This window comes from Sinocyclocheilus grahami, unplaced genomic scaffold, assembly GCF_001515645.1.
Source record: "Sinocyclocheilus grahami isolate Dianchi unplaced genomic scaffold, SAMN03320097.WGS_v1.1 scaffold326.1, whole genome shotgun sequence".
Lineage (NCBI taxonomy): Eukaryota > Metazoa > Chordata > Actinopteri > Cypriniformes > Cyprinidae > Sinocyclocheilus > Sinocyclocheilus grahami.
In genome coordinates this window covers 1,020,823-1,045,212 of record NW_015505505.1, presented here as the reverse complement: position 1 = coordinate 1,045,212, position 24,390 = coordinate 1,020,823, and the positions used below count along the sequence as shown (strand labels likewise).

Here is a 24,390-nt window from a genome sequence, read left to right as displayed (position 1 = left end):
TCTCTCTGTGTGTGTGTGTGTGTGTGTGCGTTTGTGTGTGTGTGTCTGTGTCTGTGTGGTGTGAGTGTGTGCGTGTGTGTGTCTTTCAGCAGGGCACAGGTTGGCCTCTAATTCAGATAAGAGCTGCTTTTCCAACAGGTCGCCGTCTGCCCGCAGTAAAGGCGCTGACTATGAATATCCATACAGAAGAGGAGAGCGATCACAAACAAAACCCGAAAGAGGCTCCTGAAAGAAAGAGATGAGGGAAGAGGAGGGTTTTGTGGAAGAAATGCATTAATGATTTGAAAAGCTGAAAGCAGGCTGCTGCTTGTACATTATACATGTAGGGAAGGAAAAAGAGACTTGAGGTTGTATGAGGACAGGCCACTTCAATTATTGTGAGAGAGATGCATGTGAAGAATATGCTCAATCTGATTGGCTGAAGTTTGTAATGTTCATGCCATTAGTAGTTAGGGTAACTCTTTATTTTAAGGTGTCCTTGTTACATGTACTTACTATTATAATAACAATTTATTATGCATAATTGCATGCAAGTAACCCTAAGCCAAACCCTAATCCTAACCCTAACCACACAGTATAGTAAGTACACGTAGTTAATTAATATTACTCAGTACTTACACTGTAACAAGGACACCTTAAAATAAAGTGTAACCGTAGTTGGTATAATATTCAAGAGATTGCAAAGATATTTACTAGACAAGATATTGTGAAGTTTCAGGTTTACCCATATATACATAAAAACATAAGTTTTCATTTTTATATTAAAACAAATATATTTATATAGCATAATTTCTGACTGCATTAATTAATCCTAATTAAGAATAAATAATTTTTAAAATACTGGATAATACTGGACTGGATAGTGAAGAATTCGTTCAATACAAAAAAACATCCAAAGATAAACTGAGATGAACATTTGTGATCACAGACTGTTATAAATAGTATTTTATTATAATAATTCATAATATAATGTAGCTTCCAGATATTCTTTGTTAAACATGTATTTATCCCGACAGCTAAATTAATCTGTGCCACACTGCAAAAACATTTTCTTAAAGTATTTTGGTCTTGTGTTTCATTACAGATATCTAAAAATCTTAAATCAAGATACATTGACTCAAGAAGCAAACTGACATAAGATATTAGGACGATAAAATAATCTTGATTCAAAGGCAAAACAGGATTTTTTTCCCTTACCCCACTGACAGATGTATGTTCTTGTGTTATGCATAAATTCACTTAATTTTGATACATTTTCGAGATTTAATATCTTAAGTCATTTGGCTTCTCCAGTAAATGTATCCTGATTTAAGAATATTTAGATATTTGTACTGGAAACCAAGACAGAGATACTTACTAAAATATATAAAAGAAAAAGCAATCATTCTAAAATGATTAAATTTGATTACATATATGAAGTGATTAAAAACTTCTTGTTGTCAAATGGGTAAAACCTAATGGTTTGAAGGACAGTGGCCAAGACTTAAAATGGCAAAGATTTAAAATTACAATTAATTGTTATTTTAGGGGCTGCACTGTGATCCTTAAATACAGTCTTTTAATGTCATCTAACGAGTCTGCTTCTAAAAATGCCTGACAGGATTTATTTTGTTAATGAACTATCGTTGCACTAAATAACATTTTTCTTTAAATCATGATAGTCTTTTTTTTTTCTCCAGAAAATATAAATGTAAACAGGACAGACATTCTAATGGTACAAACACACAGTGAATCTGTTCAATCAGGATCAGTCCTGTTACACTTTAAGCTCACAACTGTTCCAAACCAAGGGTTTCTGCAGGCCTTAAAACGTTTTAATTCACCCTTCCACAAATGAAGGCCTTAAAAGGTCTTAAAGGGACAGTACACCCAAAAATGAAAATTCTGTCATCATTTATTCACCGTCATGTTGTTCCGATCCTGTATGAGTTCAAAAGATATTTTGAAGAATGTTGGTAATCAAACATTTGACCACTGAGTTCCATAGTATGGAAAAAAATATTACTTGAATAAATCAAATCTTGTTTTCTGAGAAAGTGAACAAAATTAAGCGAGTTTGTTTAAAACAAGAACAAATATATGTCAACGGGGAATGAAAACTTGTTTTACTTTTGACTCAAGTCTTGCAGAATTTTCGTTCTATAGTAAATGCATTTTGATTTAAGAATCTTTAGACAAAAATACTGAGAAAGGACATTACTTTTTTGCAATGTGATCAGAAGGTTATTTCAATATTCTAGTGTTTGTGTTCATATTCAAGCCCTAATCTTGAAGCTAAGCTTTTTATGTTGTGACATTAATTAAAAAGTAATCGAAATCAGCTGGAAATTGTATTTTCAAACTTTGTGTTGCTCATATAATCATTGTGTGCTCTCTAGACATATACAGTATACTATACTGTTTCTATAGCAGACTGTAAGAGATGTGATCAAACTCAGGCACATGACTTCATTCATTCATTCTAACTTACACCCTTATCACGTGTGTGTGCTTCTCAGAAGTGGAAGTCTTCATATTGGTTTAACTTCTGTAGCAGTGAACGGAAGCCACAACAGATATACTGTATGTGTTTGTGTGTTACCGCTGGCTCTAAAAGCAGAAGAACAAATCCACCATAGCATCTCTGTGGCTTTCCAAAAGAGAAAATAATATCAAGACACTGATAGCGCTGGTCAGACTCGGAATAGAGAAAGATGTTCAATTTGCTGTCACTCCCTCGACTGTTGAATGAGCAGAGGTTTTGCAATTTAAGGTAATATAATATGCTACATTTCTACAAATCTGATGAAGAAACAAACTCATCTATATCTTCAATGGCCTGAGGGTGAGCACATTTTCAGCAAATTTTAATTTTTGCGTAAACCATTCCTTTAATGCATTAAAAATACTTTCATAATGCATTATATAGTCTTGCGACCTGTTGAAAATCGCTTCTGTATCTTTGAAAGAAGATGACTTACTGTAAGCCGCTTACACTCACTTGGATGGCTCGACTTTATAATAGGGAATTAAGCACGTCTTTTCATTTTCCCGCATCTGTCTATGGAGAGTCATTCTGCGATGGTACACCGAACACAGTTTCAATTCCCCAAACAGACCGAGCGTTATAAGCATACAGATTAACATCTATTATATTTAGCTACATTTACTTTAGTGATGAATCATACACAATAATAAAGACGTTATGCATGCAATGATTAATTACACTGTGGTTGCTTGCAAATCCTCCAAGAATTGATGCACTGAAAGGCAGCGGATGGAAGCTATTCATAGAGTCTCGGAGGATCTGAAAGTACCCAACGCCTTTGACAGTTAAACAAAACTGCCTGCCTGATGCCTCTTTACGCAAGATTTCATGTTGGAACTACGAATAACTTTCCCTGCGAGCATCATAGTGACGTTATTATAGATTATTCTCATGACAAACTTAGTAGCGCTGTTTTAAATTCAGTTGCTTCTGCCAAGATACAATTTCAGCACCTAATCGCACTTGATCTCAATGCATTCATTTAAGGAATTAAGAGCATTTATTACGTTATTTCTCAGATTTTAGACCTATTTCCATGTTCTAAAAAAAAAAAAAAATTAAAGCTATATGTACGTCTACCAATATTTTTTATGTTATAGCTTTGCACTAGTAGGTGGTGCTACAATTAAAGTTGCATACTGTTATGAAGACATTGTTGTTTTGCTTTCTTTCAAAAGCAACATTTTCGTTTTAATGCACAAAAGATGCATCAAACTAATGAGCAGCTCACTGAGGATGTTCAAAAGAAGATATTCTGAAGAATGTTGGTAAGCAAAGAGCTGACTTTAGCCATTGACTTCCATAGTATGGAAGAAAATACTATGAAGTAAATGGCTACCGTCAACTATATGCTATAATATATCTATGAACTATATACAATAATATAACGTCAACTATATAGAACTGTCATTTTTGCCTGAACTATCCCATAACAGTTGACTGGCAAAGACCATCTTAGCAAAATTTACATTTGAAATATTTGTGTGTGTGTGTGTGTGTGTGTGTGTGTGTGCAGGACTTCAAAAAAATTATAAATAAATAAAAATTTAAAAATTGTGGAAAATCTATATTGATTTTCAGAATTACTCTTTCTAAACACGCTTTTCACAACACTGAAAAAAATCATGTAGGATTTACTTTGAAACAATTTTCGCTCTGAAATTTCAAGTAAATTTCACAAATAATTACAAATAAATGGCATTTAAACACATTGAATTAAACATGAAATTTTGAAGTAGAAAAACGAAATATTTTCTTATAAAACATAGTACTCCAATAATCTTTATTTAAAATAAAACCAGCTTATATAATAGGTTATAACAGTGTCATCCTTCAGTTCACTGCTAATTCTTTCATCACGTAATATAATTCATTATCCTGCAAGTGTGAGCAGAACATTCATACATAAGCCTTGCAGAAAATGAGCTTTTCTTCCCCTTACGAACTACTCATATTTGATGGTAAAATGATACTATCCATACCCCAAACATGACCTTTTTATTCTCTCTCCTCAGACATTTGTCTCTATTACATCTTGTGTTTTATAGATATCTAAAGTGTTAGAGAAATTAAACTTGTTTCCCTTTAAATTAAGTTTGATTGTTTTTCTGAGCCCATTGGCAGATATATTCGACAAGACGTGATGCCAAAAAGTAATTCGGATTTAAGAATGTTTAGATATTTGTAAGTCAACAATACGGAGTAGGATTTTTTTGCAGTGTAAAAATAGAATGTTATGGACTTTCATATGAAGATAATGCAATGCTTTAAGCATAATTGAATGTATGTATTTAATTGCACAGTCTGAAACGCCCTTTTTATCATGCGATCAAACATGTGTCCGGTGCTGAATGAGCAGGAGCTTGTGAAGTGCCTCTCAGGCCGATTCAGAAAATGAAGCTAAGAATATCCGAATACAAGAGTCTTCGCAGGCAGACTCTCCTTTGATGTCGTGTTGTGATCAATCTCACTCAGTGTTTCGCTCTCATGTCTGTGAAACGTCTCAAAGTGAAGGAAAGGGAAAGCATTACGCTGTGACGCACATGCTCCCAATGATCAATACAAAGCCCTGCTTGAAAATTATATGCTTTTCCTTTCTCTTTGTCTTATTTCTGTCTGGAGAAACTCGTCTCAGAAGCTCCTCCTGAGTTTAATGCAAACGAACACAATGCATCATGGGACAGCGAGCGATCGATATTCTGTCTGTTTCCTCCGATCAGCCACCAATCATTAGCTCTCGTGCTGAGGGTTTGAAGATGCGTGTGCTTGCTGACCTACAAAGTGTCCATCCTGTTGTTTTTTGATGTTCCTACTAAGAAACTGGCATGTTTCTTTGCATTTATTTTATTTTGTTGGCTACATTTTATACTGTTAGTATTAGTTTATTATCAAGATTCTTTATGTTTTACATTCATATGACTTACATTTTTTCTTAGTTCCTCGTCCCGCAGCGCAACAGCAAGCAGAACCAGTAAGGAATTATGGACATACACACACATAATAAAAATTAGAATATAATAAATATAATAAATTAAGATAAAATGAAAATGAATAAAGAATATAGTAGACGAAAGAACAAAACAGAGATTTTTGTGAACAAATCTATAAAACTATATATTGAGTTATAAAATATTGCATCAGTTCACAATATTGATGTCACTAATTTTATTAGATTAGTGACCTAGAAATAATACACAACATTTCATATTCATTTTACATCATAACGTTTTCAGAATTATTTTTTTTGTTCTATATTTACACTTAAATTAATCTCAGATTAAAAATTCTCTCTATTATAGTTAATTGTTTTCATATGCTAACCGATGACATCAATATGCTAAAATAGCTGATAATAAATTATATGTGAAAATTGGTGATATTAAAATTCAATACTATTAGTTTTTTCTTTTTTGGTCAAAAAATTAGTCGCTTGTTTTAATGTAGGGATTTTAGGTATCAAAACGTATTATGTACTGTATTAAATATTGATTTTCAGTTTGAAATTTGCTAAAGATTACATTTGACTTTTATTAAATTATTAATGTTTTTAACCTTTAACTTTAAATGAGTGTTAGATGATGGCAAAATCACGATTGTGAGAAAAAAGTCTTTAAAAGGTTTTTAATATTTGCTAAAGATTACATTGAACTGTTATTAAATTATTATTGTTATATATTGTACATGATGCCAAAGGTAATCTAAATGTAAAAGTGGATTTATGTACAAATAAATAAAAACGATCGATAACCGATATTGTAACGGGACCGACGAGACGTGAGGATCCATGTGCAAGCTTTTATTAAGAGACGTGGTTTTAACAGGCATGGGTCAGACAATGGCAAACGGGTATATCGAAGGCAAGACAAGAGATAAATCCAGGTAGAAGGCAAAGGTCCAAGCTGCGGCAAACAGAGTCAGAAACAGCAAGCAAAGGGTTAATCCAAGAGACGTGGCGTGAATCAGAGACCAGGAAAACAGACAAGGCAAGACTAAGACTAGACTAAGAAAACTATGAAAACTTAAACAGGCTCGGTAAGGTAGCTATCCGCTAAACAGGGATACACGCAAAACAATACACGAGACGAAAACAGAAAACACGGAATGGCTCAGTAAGGCAGCTAACACTGGGGGAGTGAAAAATGCAGAACAATACTCGGCAGTGAGAGAGAGGAAGTCCATGGCTTATGTAGCATGTCTGATTGGATTCAGCTGTGTGTGTGATCGGTGCATTCAGCTGTGTGTGTAATCAGTGCAATGGTTGATGGGAAATGCAGTCCAGGGTGATGTGTAACAGTCTGTGTGGTGTGAGAGTCAATGTAATGGGAGAATAACCTCTAATGGCAATCGGCCTGAAGCCCACGGACCAGATTCGTGACAGATATGACACCGATATATATATATATATATAGTGCATCACTAACAAAGCGTCTTGACATGATTGTGTTGCAGTAAGTTCAGCAAACTGTGCTCTGTTTTATTGCAATGATTGACAAACAGCACAGTTTTGAGTGGTTTCTGCTGAAAGCTGTAGGCATCTGGAGTCTCAAGCACTTCAGAAGCCTGTAACTTCAGACCTCCAAGGTTTTTAATTAAGTGCAAACATTGAAATCGCATGTTCCAGCGTGGGTTTGACCTGACCTGACCTTCAGTAGACTATCAGAACAAAAGCAGTGAAATAAAGCCTGTTAAAAAATGTTTATGGACATCAGACAAAAGGATCCTGAAGCTCATAAGACTGGAAAAGGTTGCCTTTATCAGCACAGTCAGGTGTAGTTTATTAACGCAAGACCTTGTCCTTTAGCATCATTGCTGGTGTGGGAGTCTCACAAAGATCTGTGGATCATCCTCCAAGGGAAAAGATCTGCTGCTGTCTCTCGCACTTATACGTACATGTGAGAAAAATACCAAGCGGCTTGCATATGAGAGAAAGAATCAACTCTTCGTAAAGATGCTTTCTGGCCTTGTTCAAGTGGCAAGACAAAAGCTGAACTTAGTTCAAAATGTCATGTTTGTGAAGAACTGCTGCAGAATCTCATTAAATCTTTGATTTTCAACATTTCCATGATTGTTTTCAAATTAAGAAAGTTTCCTCCCATTGAACAACTGCTCGTCTTTAACTTGATTAACATGACTGTTATGCGGATAAAGTTGGGCATACTTATATACATATCCAACTTTAGATAAAGAGCAGAAGAATATTGTATTTCCAGCTCAGAATACTTTTGCTAAATATGTTTCAGTTTCACTTTAGGTGTATGGAAGCTTTGAAATAAAAAAATATATAAAAGGTAATTATGACTTTTTATCTCACGATTCTGACTTTTTATCGCAATTCAAAGTTTATATTTCACGATTTGGACTTTTTTTCTCACATTTCTGTGAAAAAGACAGAACTGTGTGATATAAACTAGCAACTGCAAGAACAAAAATGTGAGAAATAAACTCGCAGTAGCGAGAATAAAAGTATGAATTGTGAGATTAAAAACTAAAGAAAGTAAGACTGAATTACAAGATATAACTTTGTATTTGTGAGAAAAAGTACAAATTATGATAAACTGGCTACTGCGAGAAAAAAGTCTGAATTGTGAGAACATTTTTGCAATTTTAAGAAAAAAAAGGACAGAATTGTGAGATATAAACTCAGAGTTGCGAGAAAAAGCACAAATGGTGAGATTTAAATTAGCAATTTTGAGAAAAAAAAGTCTGAAGTCTGTGAGATCAAATATCGCAATTACCTTTTTTATTTTTCATATTCATAGCGGAAACAAGCTTGACTTTTCCCGCTGCAATTCTGTGTTTGTATCTCCCAATTCAAAAGCTTTTTTCTCAAAAATTGTATGAGATAAATTTTAAAAGTCCTTAAAAATATATTTTTTAAATCCCGTGGCAGAAATGAGCTTATGTGTTCAGGATTCTGCACTAGCTCTTTCTGATGTAATGATGGAGACAGCATTCTGCTGGTGTTATCCACATATTCCCCACTGAATATATACAAACCATCAGTCATGTGGAACTAAAGCTGAACTCACTGGCGCCTGTACATGTAATAGTCCCATAAAAGTCATAATTAGCAACACTGAGGTGGTTAAACTTAACTTGAGGTAGTTGAGCACAAAATGAAGGCTCAGTTAAGCAGTGTGTTATTTCAGCTCTAGTAGAGTCACCAAAGAGAATTGCAAAAAAAAAAGGAGAAGAAAGAAATACTCAAACCAAGCAAAGTCTGGCTTTTAGCATGGGCCACTTAACCTTTGCTGGTTGATGCATAACAACACCATTGCAGGAGCCAGATGCATCTTTCTCCATTGACGCCCATTCAAAAATAGCTATACAAAAAGCTGCTTTACAAAAAGTAAAATTTTGAAAGCAACTTAAATAGCTGCATCCAAGCAACTTCCATTGAGATAAATGGGAATGTTAACTCTTTAAATGCTAAAGCTTTCTCCGGGTATTATAGATCTTTTTGAAGCAAAAAAAGATCCTGAACATTCCTCCCATTTACCATTGGTCAAAAAAGATTGACCCGCCCACACTCAGACAGCCAGACCCACACTCAGATAACCCCTGCTTCACATTTAGATAGCCCCGCCCACATTCAGACAGCCACACCCACACTCAGATAGCCCCTGCTTCACATTTAGATAGCCCCGCCCACATTCAGACAGCCACAACCGCCCTCAGATAGCCCCACCCACACTCAGATAGCCCCACCCACACTTAGATAGCCCCACCCACACTCAGATAACCCCTGCTTCACATTTAGATAGCCCCGCCCACATTCAGATAGCCCCTGTCTCACACTCAGATAGCCTCACCTACACTCAGACAGCCACACCCACACACAGATAACCCCTGCTTCAAATTTAGATAACCCCGCCCACATTCATACAGCCACACCCACACTCAGATAGCCCCTGTCTCACACTCAGATAGCCTCACCTACACTCAGACAGCCACACCCACACACAGATAGCCCCTGCTTCACATTCAGATAGCCCCGCCCACATTCATATATCCACGCCCCCAAATAATGAAACAGCCCTAGAATCAAATAATACCTATTGACCATGCCAAAAGAGTTGAAAAAAGTGAAAAAAGGGTTCAGTTCTGGCTTTACTGGCAGAGAGATACAGTGAGCGTCAGATTGCTTCCATCCTTAAAATTTCAAAGACAGCCGTTCATAAAAACAAGGTCAAGCTGCAGACACTGGGGAGAACAAAGCTACAGACTGGCGGCAGAGGCGAAAATGACTCTCCTCTCTCCACTGACCGGGATGATGGCCAACTCATTCGAATGTCCTCAACAACTGCAGGATGACATCAAGTGACCTGCAATGTGTGACATGCATGGCGAAAACTGTTTGAAACAGGCTCCTGGGGGCCAGGCTGAAGTTGTGCAGAGCTAGAAAAAAAAGCCATTCATCAATGAGAAGCAAAGAAGAGCCAGGCTGAGGTTTGCAAAAGACCATAAGGATTGGACAGTCTCTGATGAGTCCAGTTTTCAGCTTTGCCCAACACCTGGTCTTCTAATGGTTAGACGGAGACCTGGAGAGGCCTACAAGCCACAGTGACTCGCACTCACTGTGAAATTTGGTCATCGGTGATGATCTGGGGGTGCTTCAGCAAAGCTGGAATCAGGCACATTTGTCTTTGTGAAGCGTGCATGAATCAAGCCATGGTTTCCTGGAAGAAAACTTGCTTCCTTCTGCTCTGGTGATGTTCTCCAACTCTGAGAGCAGGACTATGCTCCATGCCACACAGCCAGGTCAAACAAGGTGTGGATGGAGACCCTGTCATGGCCAGCCCAATCTCCAGACCTGAACCCCATAGAAAACCTCTGAAATGTGATCAAGAGGAAGATGGATGGTCACAAGCCATCGATCAAATCTGAGCTGCTTGAATTTTTGCGCCAAGAGTGGCATAAAATCACCCAACAGCAGTGTGAAAGGCTGGTGGAGAGCATGCCAAGATGTATGAAAGCTGTGGTGGACAATCAGGGTTATTCCACCAAAATATTGATTTCTGAACTCTTCCTAAGTTAAAGCCTTAGTATCGTGTTGTTTAAAAATGAATAAATGAAACATCTGAGTAATCAAAAACCAGTTGAATATTGTGTGGTTTGTACTGCCGAATGTTCAGCAGCTCATCCCTGGTCAAATTTATTGTGTTTAAAAAAGAGGGAAAAAACTAACAAACACATTAAAACAATTGGAGAGCTCCTCACCGAGGCATCTTGATGCATGTAAAGTATTTTAATGTTTAAAAAATACACTTAAAGGTATATTTAAGGTGTTTCAATTTCACTTTAGATGTATGGAAGCTTATTTTTGCTGTGGAGTCAAAAAAAAATAAATTAAAAAAGGTAATTGTGACTTTATTTCACAATTTCTTTGAAAAAAGACAGACTTGTGTGATATAAATCAGTGTATTAGGGCTGCACAATAAAATGTACTTTAATTGTGATCATGCTTCTCTTGATTTATAAAGCATAATCGCCTACAATATTTGCCCGCTGGTTATTCATCCTGAAAACTTTTCATGTTCATTTGGCATTTGCGTTATCGTACATGGCTGTGGTTGCCAGATGTCAAGAGCTTAAATCCCCCAAACTGAGCTTTTTTTTCATACGTTGAAACTTTTTCTGACTCGTGCTTTACTTAATCATCCCAACCTGGCAACCATTCTGAAAACACAGACATATACATCTCTATGCCCCGCCCGAATTCAGATAGCCCCGCCCACACTCAGACAGCCACACCCACCCTCAGATAGCCCCGCCCACATTCATATAGCCCCTGTCTCACATTCAGATAGCCCCGCCCACATTCAGATAGACCCTGTCTCACATACAGATAGCCCCGCCCACATTCATATAGCCCCTGTCTCACATTCAGATAGCCCCGCCCCGCCCACATTCAGATAGCCCCTGTCTCACATTCATATAGCCCCGCCCATCTCGTGCTTTACTTAAACATCCCAACCTGGCAACCATTCTGAAAACACAGACATGTAAATCTCTATTGCGATATTATGCTCAAATAAAAGCGTAACACAGCCAGTCTGTTTTCTTTCACATGGTCATTTGCGCTGTTTGATGACTATTTTTTTGAGCAAAATTATTATAATTAACAGTTAAACCATTTTCGTGTATCTTTATCCCAGATGAAGTTGTCAAATCTTTGTGTAGCCGTGACCCAGAAAACAGACATTACGGTCTCCTCCGTAACACTGACCTTTCTTTCTCTTCTTCTTCTACCTTCTAAAAATCTTTTCATCCTTGGCCAAAAGCTCTTACTGGGGTGGGACCCTTTCAACAGATACACCTTTGTACTTTATTTACCCCTAAAGGTGCATGTTAATACCTACAGTAAATGGTGCAATTTAGTGTCTTTTGAATGGGTACCGCCCCAGTGACAGCTTTTGTACCTTTTTTCTGAGAGTGTCGATGTGTGGAGCGTAATAGGAAATAGAGCAGTGGGACACGGTCTCATAAGAAGTGCTTTTAGGATTCTGCTTTTTCAGTTTAGCTTTTTTTTTTTCACGGAAGTGGTATGAAAGCTCTGGCGAGGACACAGCCAAGAAAATATGAACACTTTTTGCGGCATTTCCAGCTCATCTCAAGGTACACTGCAAAAAAATGACTTTTTAAAAAGTATTTTTGTCTTGCTCTCCAGTCCAAAATACTTTTACTTGAGAAATGACTTGAGATATTATAAATAAATAAAAATATCTGCCAATGAGGGTTAGAAAAAGGTCAACTTTTACTTCTTGTTTTATGCTTAAACTTAATTTAGATTTTTTTTTTCAGAAAATAAGACATTTTGCTTCTTAATTAAATGCATCTGATTTAAGAATTTTTAGATATTTGCAATGACAAACAAGACAAAAATAAAATTGTTTTCTAGAAAAAAAACAAGTACATCAGAAAAATAAACTTGATTCAAAAGGAAAATAATAGTATTTTTATGACCCCATCAGCAAATATTTATTATTGTTTATAAGTATAAAGTCAGTAATATGAATCTTACGTTTTAAATCTTAATCTTGTTTAGGTTTGCTTTTAGTTTGTTTGTTTATTTATTGTTTATGTATTAAATCATTTTTGATGTTTTAAATGTGATAAATGTATTTATTATTATTATTATTATTATTCATTTGTGTTAACATTTTGAATAATATTTGTATTTTTATATTTTCATTTTAAGTTAAAGTTTTGGTCATTTTGTTATACGAGTTTGTAATTTTATTCGTTTCATTTCTTTTAAATGTCTATATAGTTTTTTATTCATTTTTATTTCAGTTTCAGTTTTAGTTATTTTAATCCATCATGTTAAACTAAATAAATTGAGAAATGTTGCCTTGGCAACAAGCTGAAATACAGTAAGTTTAGCTTTTTTATATTTTAATATATTTCAGATATTTCAGGTAACAAAAGTATATTTCATAGCTCTAATTTTCGTTAATAACCCTCATCGTTATGACTTAATCTCAGAGCTCACAGTACATCAGTCAGGACTACCCACCGCAGTGCCTAGAAAACAACATTAGCTGTTAAAAATGACGATGCATCACTGAGAAACCTTTAAAATAGCATGCTCTTGAATGATCATTTTTGGTTGACAGCATTGGTCCCAGAGGCAAAGTTGTTCAGAATGAGGAGGTCTATCATATGATATGAATATTTGTGAATATATGTGCATGTTCTACAATTTGAGGTCATTCTCTATATACAAATATTGTGTTTTTGAGGCCTTTTCAACTGTTATAGCGCCACCTATGGCCATGAAACTTTGCATGCTTGCTAAGAGTCCAGTTTTGAGTTTTCGTTTAGGTTTTTGGGTATATTCAACATTTGTTTGATAGTTATTGATCTAGAGAGTCCAGAGAATATCACTGCAGTGGTTTGATCGAGATCGAGCCGAAAACCCTAGGACTAGTTCGCAAAAGTGGGTTTTTAACATATTTGTGAATATTTAATGTCAGATGTGTTGGAGTTTTTCAACGCGCACTCGGCTTCATTTTTTCTATCCGTCTGTCTGACAAACAGCCCAGTGTGACTAATGCATCGGAAGCAGCCTGTATCCCATCTGTGCCTCCTCAAAGGAAAGCCTGTGATCACAGTCTTATCAATCTTATCTTTCTGACCCACTTTTGCTTCGCCGCAAATCATCAATTTACTGTATGGTGGATGCATCGCTTCTTTTATTCACACCACTGTATTACGTGAGAAAACAAAGGCAGATTGGAAGGTTATATTTGACTTTTAATGATTTCCACTGCCTGTGTTTGTCTGTCAGTATTACTGTGGCCATGAAGGGTCATCCTCGCTGGAGAACGCACACATGGACTACGCAGGAGCAGCTCTCGTGGCGCTGGGATCGGTGTTTGTGATCAGCAGCTTCATGGCTCTTGGAGTTACTTGCACTTTTCTCAGCAAATCCATCCACTTATGCTTCTGCTCCACATCCATCCTTTCATACACATGCCTTACAAACAGAGCCTAAAACGAACACTCGCCAAGCGCCAAATGTGAGTAAAAATCAGTGTTGGCAAGTATAAAAACAACAGGTAGCTTTTTTATTAATGCTAACGATGCATGAGAATGGTTCACCTGCAGTTTTCCTCCAAAATAAAAGCTCTATGGTTTAACGTTTGAAAGCAAAGAAAAAAACAACCCAAAATATTTGTATTGTTATTGTGCTGTTGTCTACAATTCTACTACTACTACTAAAATAATAATAACAATAATAATATTTATATAAATAGAAAATTATTATTATGAAATACAGAATAGTATTATAGTGATATTCCTTTATAATTTGATTAAATAACAACATAAATTAATTAATTAAAAAATTAGACATGTTTCCCCAATTTGTTCTGCCTTTTTTAATTAAATAATGCACATACTGTTTCATGCCTGGTAAAAATATATATATATTTATATCTGCCTAATTTTCTCAAGTCACCAGTCATTGACAGTTGAGGAAAAATGTTTTTTTAGTTTTACATATACAGTACGGTTTGTTTGTGGGCTGTACGATTTTGAAAGAAATGGCTTCTACATTTATTTGGCCAAAAATACAGTCATATTCTGAAATATTATTACTTTTTTAACTAACTGTTTTCTATGTGAATATATTGTAAAACTGCGATCAAAGCTGTATTTTCAGCATCATTACTCCAGTCTTCAGTGTCACATGATCTTCAGAAATCAGTATAATATGCTGATCTGCTGCTCGAGACACATTTCTGATTATTATCAATGTTGAACACAGTCGTGCTGCACAATATTTTTGTGGAAACTGTGATGCATTTTATTTTTCAGGATTCACAGATGAGTAGAAAGTTCAAAAGAACAGCATTTATTTGAAATTGAAATCCTTTGAAACATTATAAATGTCTTTACCGTCACTTTTGATCAATTTAATGCATTAATTTCTTCAAATATAAACATATGCGTGGTTAGTCATGTTTTAGTGTCTGTTTTTCGACTGTATTTCAGAGACAGTACCATCTCCACCCGAGGTTAGCAATGCTCATCCAACACACGTCTAAAAGGCACGTAATGTTCTGTGAGGATGTTCTAACTCATTGTGAATATCAGCGTTCACACCTCTACATCTGACCTACACTGACCATGCTGTACCTCAAATGTAGTTCGTGTGGACACCTGTTTCTGACCAATCACAGTCAGTGAGAGCTCTGATGTAGGTCAGCCAGCTTTTACTGGACATTTTACAAAGGGACCAGCAGTTGGTGGATGGAAACATTTATTGTGCCTTTGCCGTTATAAAACCCACGTATGTTGTGCCAAAATGAATAAATTAATGGTGCTTTTTTTCTAGTATTATTTCTGTTGAAGTCTGTCAATGCATCTGTGCATCACTCAGAATTGAACTGAGAATGCAGTTTAAAATTAATTCCTGGGGCCGGTTGGACAATCAGAGCCACTAAGTTAAGACTGTCTTAAGAACTAGTTTAATTTGTTCAAATTAGTCTTACTTTTACTTTTCTGATTCAGATTGGGCCAGTCTACCTTTTATGACCAGTCTTGATGAAAACAAATTAGATAACTAACTTTTTAAGACTAGTCTAAACAGTTTATTCAACCGGCCAAAGAATTGCGATTGCAACTAGGATGTTTGAATTGCAATTGTGTGTGTGTGTGTCTGTGTGTGAGAGAGAGAGAGAGAGTGTGTGTGTGTGTGTGAGAGAGAGAGAGAGAGAGAGAGAGAGAGAGAGAGAGAGAGAGAGAGAGAGAGAGAGAGAGAGAGAGAGAGAGAGAGAGAGAGAGAGAGAGAGAGAGAGAGAGAGAGAGAGAGAGAGAGAGAGAGAGAGAGAGAGAGAGAGAGAGAGAGAGAGAGAGAGAGAGAGAGAGAGAGAGAGAGAGAGAGAGAGAGAGAGAGAGAGAGAGAGAGAGAGAGAGAGAGAGAGAGAGAGAGAGAGAGAGAGAGAGAGAGAGAGAGAGAGAGAGAGAGAGAGAGAGAGAGAGAGAGAGAGAGAGAGAGAGAGAGAGAGAGAGAGAGAGAGAGAGAGAGAGAGAGAGAGAGAGAGAGAGAGAGAGAGAGAGAGAGAGAGAGAGAGAGAGAGAGAGAGAGAGAGAGAGAGAGAGAGAGAGAGAGAGAGAGAGAGAGAGAGAGAGAGAGAGAGAGAGAGAGAGAGAGAGAGAGAGAGAGAGAGAGAGAGAGAGAGAGAGAGAGAGAGAGAGAGAGAGAGAGAGAGAGAGAGAGAGAGAGAGAGAGAGAGAGAGAGAGAGAGAGAGAGAGAGAGAGAGAGAGAGAGAGAGAGAGAGAGAGAGAGAGAGAGAGAGAGAGAGAGAGAGAGAGAGAGAGAGAGAGAGAGAGAGAGAGAGAGAGAGAGAGAGAGAGAGAGAGAGAGAGAGAGAGAGAGAGAGAGAGAGAGAGAGAGAGAGAGAGAGAGAGAGAGAGAGAGAGAGAGAGAGAGAGAGAGAGAGAGAGAGAGAGAGAGAGAGAGAGAGAGAGAGAGAGAGAGAGAGAGAGAGAGAGAGAGAGAGAGAGAGAGAGAGAGAGAGAGAGAGAGAGAGAGAGAGAGAGAGAGAGAGAGAGAGAGAGAGAGAGAGAGAGAGAGAGAGAGAGAGAGAGAGAGAGAGAGAGAGAGAGAGAGAGAGAGAGAGAGAGAGAGAGAGAGAGAGAGAGAGAGAGAGAGAGAGAGAGAGAGAGAGAGAGAGAGAGAGAGAGAGAGAGAGAGAGAGAGAGAGAGAGAGAGAGAGAGAGAGAGAGAGAGAGAGAGAGAGAGAGAGAGAGAGAGAGAGAGAGAGAGAGAGAGAGAGAGAGAGAGAGAGAGAGAGAGAGAGAGAGAGAGAGAGAGAGAGAGAGAGAGAGAGAGAGAGAGAGAGAGAGAGAGAGAGAGAGAGAGAGAGAGAGAGAGAGAGAGAGAGAGAGAGAGAGAGAGAGAGAGAGAGAGAGAGAGAGAGAGAGAGAGAGAGAGAGAGAGAGAGAGAGAGAGAGAGAGAGAGAGAGAGAGAGAGAGAGAGAGAGAGAGAGAGAGAGAGAGAGAGAGAGAGAGAGAGAGAGAGAGAGAGAGAGAGAGAGAGAGAGAGAGAGAGAGAGAGAGAGAGAGAGAGAGAGAGAGAGAGAGAGAGAGAGAGAGAGAGAGAGAGAGAGAGAGAGAGAGAGAGAGAGAGAGAGAGAGAGAGAGAGAGAGAGAGAGAGAGAGAGAGTGAGTGTGTGTGTGTGAGTGAGTGAGTGTTTGTGTGTGTGTGTGTGTGTGTGTGTGTGTGCTGCAGTTAAAACGTGTTGTTATTACATTTTAAAAGACAATATATAAAGGCAATATATATTATTTAAGCTTTAGTTTTAAAACACCTGTCAGTTTTGATTTTTAACATTTACCATTACAATTTTTAGTGTTATTTTAACGTAAAAATAAACATGTTTTTTCCCGTTGTAAATTAATAAGTAATTAATCAGAGAGTTAAAAGGCACAGTTGTGTCAATGTTTTACTCCAGTTTTTATGTTAAATTAATGGGTAACACTGTACATTAAGGTCTCATTATGTTCGTTAATGCATTAACTAACAATTGACAATTCATTTGTTACAATATTTATTACAATGTATTAACATTGGTTTAAAAAATACCTATATTTATTGTTAGTTCATGTTAGCTGAGGTCCATTAAATAATGTTAACAGATACAATGCTGTAAATCAACATGAACTGAGATTAATAAATGCTTTAGAAGTATTTTTCTTAAAGTAAAGTGTTACTGATGAATGAATGTCTGCACAAAGCTCCTCTTCCAGCTGCTGACCTGCGTTATGATTTACACAAGGAAGCAGTTCAGTAGTGCTTTGTATTTGTGAATGAACTGTGTTTTCATTCATAACAGCTGAGCGGTATATAACAGAGAGAATAACAGAGAAATTAATGCTCCGAAAAATGAAACCTAAAGAAAAGAAACTCGGACAGCCAGGTGCATGTTACCATCAGACTTTTGTCCTAAAACTGGGTCAGAGAAAAAGAGGAAAGGAGGGTTAAAACCCAGATATTGAGGGGCTAGTTACATAGTCCTGATGACAAAAGGTGCTCTACTTCTCAGCTGTTGGAATCAGATGATGAAACCAAACCTGCCTTTTGTTCAGGATGACCTGGAAACAGAGCAGTTAGCGGAAGCTAGTTAGTCCTCAACATGCACATTTGATGCACTTTTCTCCCTGTATGATCATTACTGCAGTATATCTCAGATTCACGCTGAATCATGATTCTTCATTAAACGGCTGAGTTTTCATAAAACTGATTTGCTCGAAGCTGGAGAGATCAGTGGCATTCCAGGAAATCTGTCTTCCAGGCCTGCTCGAGCAAACCTGCTGGAGATTTGGGAAAGCAGTGTTTGTGTAACATCTCGTCTTCGTCGGCTCGGGGTTTTGAAGCAGCACAGATGGATCCCACAGTCTTGTTTGTCTGATTCTGCTGTTGGCAGAAAGAATTAATATGGCGCCTGATAGAGCAGTTGAAAGACGTATTAGTAAATTAACTCATCAGTGTCATTTCATTGTTTATTTTCTGAATTTATGTTTTAAAAATCATTGCTGTACTTAAATATTTGCTAATAAAGTAAGTTAGTAACAAGCTCAAAATAAATAAAAAACACTGTATATTATCATATTATCATTATTGGTGTTATGTATACATATACATTTAACATTTGAATTGATAAAACATTTCAGAATGTCTTAGTATTTGTTATGAATTATTTGTAAACACAATTGAAAATTCAGCTTTGATCACAGAAATAAATTACAGTTTACGACATATTCACATGGAAAACTGTTTTTTTTTATTGTAATAATATTTCACCATTTTTTAATCATAAATACAGCCTTGGTGAGCGGAAGAGACTATCAAAACTTATTTATTAGTATGTTATGTATTCTAATCTTCACGAAACCAAACCTGCCTTTTGTTCAGGATGACCTGGAAACAGAGCAGTTAGCGGAAGCTAGTTAGTCCTCAACATGCACATTTGATGCACTTTTCTCCCTGTATGATCATTACTGCAGTATATCTCAGATTCAGTCCACGCTGAATCATGATTCTTCATTAAACGGCTCAGTTTTCATAAAACTGATTTGCTCGAAGCTGGAGAGATCAGTGGCGTTCCAGGAAATCTGTCTTCCAGGCCTGCTCGAGCAAACCTGCTGGAGATTTGGGAAAGCAGTGTTTGTGTAACATCTCGTCTTCGTCGGCTCGGGGTTTTGAAGCAGCACAGATGGATCCCACAGTCTTGTTTGTCTGATTCTGCTGTTGGCAGAAAGAATTAATATGGCGCCTGATAGAGCAGTTGAAAGACGTATTAGTAAATTAACTCATCAGTGTCATTTCATTGTTTATTTTCTCAATTTATGTTTTAAAAATCATTGCTGTACTTAAATATTTGCTAATAAAGTAAGTTAGTAACAAGCTCAAAATCTAAAAAAAACACTGTATATTATCATATTATCATTATTGGTGTTATGTATACATATACATTTAACATTTGAATTGATAAAACATTTCAGAATGTCTTAGTATTTGTTATGAATTATTTGTAAACACAATTGAAAATTCAGCTTTGATCACAGAAATAAATTACAGTTTACGACATATTCACATGGAAAACTGTTTTTTTTAATTGTAATAATATTTCACCATTTTTTAATCATAAATACAGCCTTGGTGAGCGGAAGAGACTATCAAAACTTATTTATTAGTATGTTATGTATTCTAATCTTCATGTGCAAGTCCCAGCACAACAGTTTTAGTCAGAGTTCAAAACACAAGTATGTTAATCAGCTGTTATTTGATCACATTGCCGCTCCATGAGTTTGTTAATAAAGCACACGCTGCTCCCGAAACCCCCAGAATGCCCATCTCTATCACGATCCCATCAGCACAGAGAGAGAGAGAGCAGACTGTGTTTGAGCAAAGCAGATGTTATTTGCACTAATGTATTTCTCAGGAGCCATGTGCTGCTATTTCTGGCTGATAATAACACATACAGTTGTCTCACAGGTTGATAAACCTCTCTGTCGCCAATCAGAAAAGCTGAATGCGTCTCATGCCGAGAAAGAAATGTGTGTGATTTGAAAACGACTTGAAATGATGCAAGAATCGGGTCTATTTTGTAGCAAATTTACGCAACTGTTTGACGCCACCGGGTTTGACGTGTGAACAATTAGTGCATTTATTTATTTGGTTGTGAATGTGGTAGTGAAACCTTGACAACAGTCTGCTAGTTTGTTCACTAGGCAACCGTTGATGGAGCAAACGGCCCGTGGTCTCCTAAACTATAAAGCTCTTTACTGTTGACCGCTCTGTGTGTGTCTCAGTTTCTAAAATCGATCCAGTCCAGCGCAGTCTATGCCTGTGTGCTCATGCGTCAGATGCCCCGGGCATGAAAGAGACCGGCTGCCAACCATGTGTAGAGAGAGAAATATGGACACGTGTAGCCCGTTGACCCTCGCAGGCTTGTGCCAGGGATATGAAAACACTTGTGCTGCGTCATCATGACATGAATCATCAGTTCATCCGCTGAAAGGCCAGCATGCGTGGCAGCTAATTGGTCAGATAGCGGGAGTCAATTTGTCTAGTTTGTCTCTAGTTTGTAAATTAATATTTACCTCACATTATCAACAAAAAACTAATACTGTAATATTTTTGTATGCTTAGGAATAGTTCACCCAAAAAAGAACATTTGCTGAAAATGTGCTCACACTCGGGCCATCCGAGATGTAGATGAGTTTGTTTCTTTATGCTGCTACCGAGCAAGTTTACTACAGCAGAAAAGACACACATATGGAGCTGCTTATGAGATGATAACATCAAAATGTGTTAGTTTACAAATCATGCACTATGATAAAAGTGTTTTGAGCTCATAACATAGTATTGTGCACAAAAATCAGTCTTTGTTAATCGACAATCTGCCCTGTAATCATAATCTGTGTGAAAAGAGATAAAAGTTGTTGGTGTTTTACTGCCACTAGTGTTCATTTCAGCTGGAAAATGCAGTGAATTGTATGTACAGGTACGTTTTTGGTGTTTTGCAGAAATGTAGGAAGATGTTTTTTCACTGAGGCTTTGTCGGTAAAGCGCCTCCTCCACCAGTACATTTCAGTGACCAAAAAAAAGAAGCTAATACGGTTTCTTCCACTAATCAACATTAACACACACGCTCGCTGTTAATGTTTCCAAGCCCTCTTACACGTCGTCTAACCTCTCTTGCTCAGGAAGAACCACGTAGGCACTACACCAACACACGGCACACTCTTAAACCACCTCTCTGTTCCTCCTTCATCCTCTCCTCTTTTCCATCTACTCTTTGTCCATTCACTGGTAGATTGAGCAAATGTTCCTATCTGCTCTGTAGGAGATCAAGCATCTTAATGCTAGTTTCAATACACGATCAGACAAAGGTGCACAGTCTTATCCATCCCCCTCGACCACTTTCAAACAAGCTGTTATGATCTGCTTTTCTTGATTTGAAGAACACTTTACGCTTTACTTTTCTGTAAATTCATGCATAGTAGTTTGTATAAAATATAGCAATAATATTCACTACTGTTCAAATGTTTCAAGTTTTTTGAAAGCACTCTGTACTCACCATTTGATGAAAATCCAGTAAAAACTGTAATATTGTGAAATATTATTAATATTTAAAACAGCTGTTTTCTGTGTGAATCTCTGTTAAAATGTAATGTATTTCTGTGATGCGCAGCTGTATTTTCAGCATCATTCCTCCAGTCTTCAGTGTCACATGATCTTCAGAAATCAGTATAATATGCTGATCTGCTGCTCAAGAAACATTTCAGATTTTGTAACATTTTAAATATAGTTACTGTCACTTTTAATCAATTTAATGCATCCTTGCTGAATGAAAAATATAATTTTCTTTCACAGTGTACCCTAAAATAGATCAAAGCAAATCAAAGTGGCCAAATAATTAATCAAAGCCACAAGCGATTTATGCAAAATGAGTCACCCCCATGTCTACATCTTACATTTCTATTTTATCCAATATTCCATAGTTTTTTAAAATTGCATGTGTGAAAGCAGAAATTCGGGAATTATTCCTGAAATTATTTCAGCACTATACACTAAAAAAAAGAAAAAAAAGAAGGTGTTTAAACGATTTTCTCTCATAAATTCCTAGTAAATTTCGCGAACAACTACAGAGAAACTCATTGAATTAAACGTGATGTTTTGAAGTAGAAAAACTGAAATAAGTTTACCGGAGTAGAAAAATCATTCTCTTCTCACTGAGTGAAAAAAATTCAACCGCATTTCTATCCATTTCGAAATCTTGTTAGATCAGATTTCATTGGCAGTGCAGGTGGTTTATTTCATCATCCTGGTCCAGACACGCATGTGACGTCATACTGCATGCGCCATAGAGGTTAAGAATAGGTGCTGAGAACACAACAATAACAAGAAGTTGGTAAATCAGCTGAAGTCATGAGAGAACAGCATGCAACCGGCGCAGCTCTAATTTCCTCGGTTCTGCGCGGCAATGCAGCAGGAAATTAAGTAGCTCCTGCACTCCAGCATCATGCCTGTACAAGTCATGTTTATTTAAATAGTGCTTTATACAATGCTGATTGTGTCAAAGCAGCTTTACAGAGTCAAACAGCAAAATAGATGGTCAATAATGCAAAGAGTCATTTTCCAGATAAAGTCATTTCATTGATGATTCAGTGATGTCAGTGATTCAGGTCTCTTCTAATAGTGTCTGTGCAAGCCAAAGGAACCAAACCTCCATCGGTGACAGAAATGGAGAAAAAACCTCGTACAAACAGAGTAGAGCACAGATTTAAAGCCTACGTCATTACTATAGCAACCAAAGACAACTTGCGCTGCCTAAACACCTACTGTACATCCCATCGGATCACCTGCATATATTAGATGTGATGTTCAGTTCTGAGATGTCTGCAGTGTGTTTTTCAGCATGAACACACTGTGCTGTGCTTATTTTCTGTGCTAATTATCCGGGTTAACTGGAGATTGTGTTCTTTTATTTGTGCTGCTGCATTAGCGTACATTAGTGAAAAGAAACTAGTTACTTTCCATGAAATGTCAGATGAGAGTGGCTCTTACAGCCCACGTGTAGCGAAGGCGCATTCACACACACGCTTTTATATGCCTTTCAATAACTCTGTCCGGCCAAACTCCTTTATTTACTTTAATGTTAGCACAAATGTACCTTTTTAACACACATGATATTGCCAGATCTAGATAGTGAATATTTCTTACTGGATATCACAGCTTAATTTTCTAATCTTGTTGTCATGGATTGTAATATTATTTGATACTATGTTAGATAATATCTGTCTATATCCAAAATATATTACTGTCCATCACATCTTAATTTTCTAATCTTGTTGTCATTAATTTTACTATTATTTAATATCATGTTAGATAATATCTGTCTATATTATAATATTATAATTAGTATTAGTTATTAGATTAAAAAAGCTGTTTTTTTACTTCATCTATGAGAATGTATGAATCATCTCTTAATTAGTCATCACCATTTTCTTAATTTTCTAATCTTGTCGGGATTTTGTATTTTATTTTATATCATTTTACGTAGTATTTGGCTGTTATCCGGGTTAACTGGAGATTGTGTTCTTTTATTTGTGCTGCTGCATTAGCGTGCATTAGTGAAAAGAAACTAGTTACTTTCCATGAAATGTCAGATGAGAGTGGCTCTTACAGCCCACGTGTAGCGAAGGCGCATTCACACACACGCTTTTATATGCCTTTCAATAACTCTGTCCGGCCAAACTCCTTTATTTACTTTAATGTTAGCACAAATGTACCTTTTTAACACACATGATATTGCCAGATCTAGATCGTGAATATTTCTTACTGGATATCACAGCTTAATTTTCTAATCTTGTTGTCATGGATTGTAATATTATTTGATACTATGTTAGATAATATCTGTCTATATCCAAAATATATTACTGTCCATCACATCTTAATTTTCTAATCTTGTTGTCATTCATTTTACTATTATTTAATATCATGTTAGATAATATCTGTCTATATTATAATATTATAATTAGTATTAGTTATTAGATTAAAAAGCTGTTTTTTTACTTCATCTATGAGAATGTATGAATCATCTCTTAATTAGTCATCACCATTTTCTTAATTTTCTAATCTTGTCGGGATTTTGTATTTTATTTTATATCATTTTACGTAGTATTTGGCTGTTATTAAATCAAAAAATGATGTTTTGTGGTTTTGCTTCATCAGAGAAAATATATCAATCATGAATATTTCTTACTGGCCATCAAATCTTAATTTTCTAATCCTGTTGTCAGGAATTTTAATTATTTAATATTACTGTTATTATATATTTT

General features: G+C 36.6%; 1 pseudogene; it reads left to right on the top strand.

The window, feature by feature from the left end:
- The window catches only part of LOC107602415 (phosphatidylethanolamine N-methyltransferase-like), a 35,426-nt pseudogene extending 21,399 nt beyond the window's left edge, over positions 1-14,027 (top strand).
- The last annotated feature ends 10,363 nt before the right edge of the window (positions 14,028-24,390 follow it).